Genomic DNA, 6,474 nt, shown 5'->3' on the forward strand with positions numbered 1-6,474 from the left:
AAAAAGATATTATACTTCTTTCAAATTAAAAATACCTGCTCTCTGAAATATATAATTAAATAAATAAAAATGTGAGCCATAGACTGGACAAAAAAAATATATGTGAGATACGTATTTCCAGAATTTGTAACACCTACAACTAAATAATACAAATACAGACAATTCAATAAAAATTAGCAAAACATTGAACAGACACTTTATAAAGGAAGATGTATTAACTGCTAATAAAGACATGGAAAGATGCTCATTATTGTTAAACACCAGGGTAATGCAAAGTAAAACCATAATGAGATACCATTGTATACATACTAAAATGGCTAAAATTAAAAAGACAGACATTATTAAGCGTTGGTGAGGATGTGGGGCAGCTAAAACTCGTATGCATTTCTCATGGATATGTAAAATGCTAAACCCACTTTAGCAAACAATTTGGTAGTGTTTTTGTAAAGTTCAACATAAATGTATTATGTGGTACAGCAATTTCACTCCTTGCTATTTACGCAAGAGAAAAAAAATGTGCAACTTCATGAAGACTTGAATGTTAATATTCACAGCAGCCTTATTCATAGTACTGCAGTACTGAAAGCAACCAAAGTGTCCATCAATAGGTGAATACATGTACTTTCATAAAATAGAGTATTATTTAGTAATAAAAAGAAATAAATGATTAATATATACAACATCATGGGGGAAACTCAAATATACTGAGAAAAAAAAAGCCTGGATACAGAAGAGTGCCTATTAGTCATGATTCTCCAGATAAATGAAACCAATAGGACATACATATATAATATGAATAATTTTATAATAAACAATTAGTTCATGTTATTATGGAGGTTAAGACGCATCATTGTCTACGGCCAAATTACCCTGAATGTGCCAGATTTTGTCTGATCTTGGAAGCTAAGCAGGGTTTGGCCTGGTAAGTACTTGGATAGAAGTGCCATTATTTTCAGTCTGCAAGCTGGTGACCCAGAAATACCAGTGGTGTAATTCTAGTCTGAATCCAAAGTCCTGAGAACCACAAGTGCCCATTGTGTAAAATCTTGGTCCAAGGAATTGTAGAAGAGTTATGTCCTAACTCAAACAGGCAGGCAGACAGCAAAATGAGTGCTTTCTTCCTTCCTATGCCTTTTTGTCCTATTCAGGTACTCAAACTATTGAAGGATGCCCATCTACCCAAGAGAAAGCAATCTACTTTATTGAGTCCACTGATTCAAATACCGAACTCATCCAGAAACAACCTTACGGACACAGCCCTTAACAATATTTAGTGTGGGCACCCCTTGGCACAGTTTAGTCGGCACATTACAAGTACAGACTATGATTACAATTATGTGATACTGCAATGGAAAGAAAACCTAATTCTTAGAGTCAGGCACCAGACCAGTGTTAGCTAGGCTTCAGTATGTTGGGGAAAAGAGAAAGTTTTAGGATAATGGAAACATTATATATCTTGATTGCATGGTAACTATTCAAAAGTATATGTTTATCAAAAATTGAATTACATGTTCAGAATGGGTATATCTTACCATATGCAAATTATACCTCAAAGAAGTTTATGAAAACATTCTTATGCTTTAGCAAATGCTGATAATATTCATGAATAAACTTCTCCCACCCAGTGACTCTCACTTTTGTATACATAGGTAGGTTCACTTTTATCACAATGAAGTGTATACGTTTTTGAATTTTGGTACTTTCTAAGTTGTTGGCTTCTCTTGCCAACCTCTCATCCAAATAAACTATGAATTATCTATCAAATAACTATATTTTCCCATTGATTGGAGGCTATTATCCTGTTTTTAAAAATTAACTTAAAGTGCAAGTTTTAGAAACACTTATAAATCAAATATTCAAAACAGAAAAAAAATTATTGTGATGGTTCTTAAACTGATTTTTCTTACCTATTGTTTTATGAAAATAATATAAGATTATGGATTAAAATAATTCACAGAGCTTTTACACATTAACCTGTGAAAATAAACTCAATTAAAATTTCTGTATATTTTATGTTAAACCTATATTTGTTATCAAATGTCCACCAAAAAACGAACATTTCCATGAATTCTTTAGTAAGCTTTTATCTTTTAAAAATAATTATTATAACAACTATGTTGTCACACAAATGTTTATGATGTAACACTAAGATAGGAGAAAGAAAATATGTAGATAGTATAGGCATTATAATTATATAAACTTACATGTACATTAATAAAGACTTAGAGCTTACACAAAGGTAAAAACAGTTTTTCTACTGTTTGGTGAATTATTGATACTTCATCTTCTTTCTCTAAACTTTACTTAGCATTACATAATTTTTATCCTAAAAATGATACTGGAAGCAAAATTGTTGGTATATAGTGAAGCTTAAATTGTTTCCTTTCCACTTTCAAAACTTGGAAATATAAACCCAAGTCTGATGTAAATCAAGACTAGATTTGACTTCTCCTGGAGCAGTTTAATGACTCTGCGGTTTGGGGTATGTTATCTAAACTCCCTAATTGTCAGTTTCCTGCACTATGGAAGGAGGCTAGTAATACCATCTTCTACTGAATGCTATCGTGAAGATTAAATGAGATACAGTGCTTAGAAAGGCGCATAGCACTCCGTGAGTGCTTAATAATGGTTCCTAAGAGCGATAATATTAATATCAATGGTAATAATGAGCATGAGAAAGGTTTTAAAAATGCACCACTCTGCTTGAAATTAAATAGGGGTGAAGGATATTGTAATCACAATTTCCCTCAAAGTTTAATTTTAAGATTTCATTGTTGTTTATGAAGAATCATCTGGTGGCTTCAGTTCAAGCATATTTGATTAGAAATGGGCATAACAATAAGCCTGAATGCCAAATGAAATTCAACAACCTCCCTGTAAATTATTCGATTGAGAAAGTTATAACAGGCTACCATTGACAAAAGAGCTCAGGTAATTGCTCCTTTAATGGCATGATTTTTATTTTCATCAGATGCTTAATTCTGGTTAATTATTCAGGTGTAAATTTGTTTCTTGGGCAAAGTACTTTGACTTCTTGGTCTTGGCCACAATGATGTAAATTTCCAAATGGTAAGTGCTATTATTTTTAAATTTATTTTTTATTTTCCAAACTTAGATTCTCTTTGTTGAAATGAGCCAATGATCAATATGTCCTATCTGCCTTTTCGGTCTTTAAAAATTTCCTCTGATCTTGACCAAATTTGGTGCTTGTACACAATAATAAAACCCTAACAGAAGACAAGATGTAAGTGATCCAATAGTATCGCACTCCCATTATTCAGAGACGTGAATCAATCATTCATCAATTCAATCATACAGGTGGCTCTGGCTTATGACTTCTGTCCTGGCATTCTTCCAATCACACCAAATTGTGCTGTTCTCTAGAAAGGCAACATAAACTTACATAGCGATTGAGTCCTTTGTCATGATTCCCGAAAGACCAGCAGCAAGCCAGGGTTCCCAGTGGAAATATGTTTTATCATTTGTAATGAATTTCAGTGGAGTTTTGTAGAAACTTAATGACTTAAATGTTTCATATTGAAAAGTGGCTACCTATTATTTTTAAAAAAAAAAAACTTTATATTTCAGATTAGTATATGTGGTCTGAGTGTCACTCAAAGTGGTTTCAAAAATTTGTATGGCACTTGGTGCAAGTGCCCTTACACATTTACTATGTTACTGTTTCAGCCTCCACCACAGCCCTGGCCAGGCTATTTCATCCCCATTTGTGATTCAAAAACTAATGCACATGAGGTTTAATTTCAGAGTTCCAGAGTCCTCAATTTCTGGAAGGCTCAGTGTTCTCCTGCTTTTACAGGCAGAGAAAAAAACTACTTAAAACTACTTAAAAATGATTAATTGTTCTTTATCATCACCATCATTATCAGTTTATTATGACCACTATTGAAAGAAGATGAGGAATAAATGCCACCATAAATACAAGATTCCTCCTGCCAACGAGTATCTTGATGTGACAACTAAAATTTAAAAACCAATTAATTGAGATGATCGCGGCTCTTGGTCTCATTGAACACTATCAGAAATAAGGAAGAGTGAAGTGAGAGAAGACATGTCTTACTCATAAGCAGAATTTGTATCTGTTTTTTCTTTCCAACTCTAAAAGAACTCTTCTCTAAACATTACTTAGATACGAGTATTTTGATAATGTAAAGTTATCCTAAATATGGGAAACTTTTTGGAGTGAGTGGCCATGTTGGCTCATCCAGGAAGAGATGTGAAAATTCAGACTTTCCTAAGGAAGCCGGTGAGAGACAGGAGACAACCCTAGATTTTGGTTATGCTTTCTGTGTTCTGAATCAATCGTTATTACTCTTGAAGTGGGGGTACCTAGGTAATTGCCAGCTAGTGTTGAGTTTTCTAATATTTATAAGAAGATAATTTTAACAAACGGAAACATGCATAAGAAATACACCGTTATGGGCCGGGCGCGGTGGCTCAAGCCTGTAATCCCAGCACTTTGGGAGGCCGAGAGGGGCGGATCACGAGGTCGGGAGATCGAGACCATCCTGGCTAACCCGGTGAAACCCCGTCTCTACTAAAAAATACAAAAAAAAAAACACTAGCCGGGCGGGGTGGCGGGCGCCTGTAGTCCCAGCTACTCGGGAGGCTGAGGCAGGGAGGCGGAGCTTGCAGTGAGCTGAGATCTGGCCACTGCACTCCAGCCTGGGCGACAGAGCGAGACTCCGTCTCAATAAAAAAAAAAGAAATACACCGTTGTGAAGTATGCTGGCATGATACCAATGATTACATCTGAATTTTTTAAATTGTTTCTTAGCTAATACTCACATTTCTTACTATACTCAGTAATATTTCACTATCAACATGTTTAATTTAAAATTTATTAAAAGTATTATCAATATAATGATATAATTAATAATCTTTCATTTATCAGCAACACACACTCTGTGTGTGTGTGTGTGTGTGTGTGTGAGTGTGTGTATAATGTTCAACAGTTTTGTTTCTGAAATTCTATGTTCACGGCCTCAGAGTTATCTGAAGGACCATTCTGCAGTTTTTAGGTCTGATCTGCATAAGCGGAGGTTATAAAGATAATGTCATTGGGAAGAGAACAAACTTGTATGCAAACTAAAGTTAGTTTTAATCAAACATGCTTTTCTATTTAAAAGCAGCATTTTCTCTTTGCTTATAATTACTCCCTTTTTTCTTTGTTTCAATAAAACAAAGAAAATGTGGAAAATACTACATAAGCCAAAGTTAACAGATAGTTACCCATATTCAATCACTTAGAAATTTAATTTAATTAATGCTAAATAAATAAATGTGCTGCACACAACATGGCATAATCACAATATTTCCATTGCCAGCATGCATATCCAGGGAATTTGCATATCTTCTCTACCACTTTCCTGCCCATCCCCCTCCTGCAGATACATAAATGAATAAATAAATAACCTGTATAGAATATATCAAATTTTGACTCTTGCTTTAAAGAAATTAAACCTTCAAACTGTTTGACATTTGTATATCTTCCCTCTTGATAACAATAAGCTGTGGGGAGCAAACTTTCTGCCTCAGGTGGATCCAAGGACATTGACTCAAGCCATTTATTGCACCATCTTTATCAGCTTTTGCCAAAATGAGCTATTATTGCTTGCTATGAAGTCAAAGCAATCAGCCTCTGCAAATGACAGAATACTGCACAGTATGTCACAAGATTCCATACTAGGACTAGTGTGCTGGTAATAACAAATGACAACAAAACTCTTCAACATTCAAAAATTGTTTGGATTATTAAAACTGTTTTCCAGTCCTCTTTCTTAATTCCTAGTTGATTGATGCAGAGCTCAACTTTTTAAGCCTTGATGCAGTCAGAAACCAGAAGGCACACAGGCTGCCTCCCCAAGAGAATTGAGGCATTTTCTTTTTTTTCGGCAAACTATTTCCAAATGGTGCACCTCAGTTAACCCTGCTCAAAGTGCAACCCATCTTAGCAGGTGGAAGTAGTTTAGTAAGGCACCTCCTCTGTCAAGTGTCAGAAAAATGATTTTGAATCACAAATGTCATGAAGCACAATCAATGTCAACAATTACAGATTAAAATATCACATTCAGCAGATGTTTGAGTGTTTTCCTGACAAGGGTCTAGAATTTTACCTGAGAAGAAACTTCAATTTAATCTCAACACGAACCAGAGACAATTGTCCGCCCCCTCCCAGAGGGAGACTTTGGGTTCTGTGGATCTTTATCCTTTTTCTAGAGGTGTTGCTTACTCCATCTTTGCCAGATTATAAGATTTGCCTGGAACACCTGTTAATAAACATATTCTCTCTGGACTACTCATATGAAAATCACTGGGAGATCAGTCTGGGGATAGCTATCTTTACCAAGAGCTTCAGGAGACATATCTCAAAACATCATTGTCAAGGATCTTTCTTCCTTTTCTTTCTTTCTCTCTTTCTTTCTTTCTTCCTTTTCTTTCTTTCTCTCTCTCTCT

This window comes from Colobus angolensis, unplaced genomic scaffold, assembly GCF_000951035.1.
Source record: "Colobus angolensis palliatus isolate OR3802 unplaced genomic scaffold, Cang.pa_1.0 Scaffold112, whole genome shotgun sequence".
NCBI classification, from domain to species: Eukaryota; Metazoa; Chordata; class Mammalia; order Primates; family Cercopithecidae; genus Colobus; species Colobus angolensis.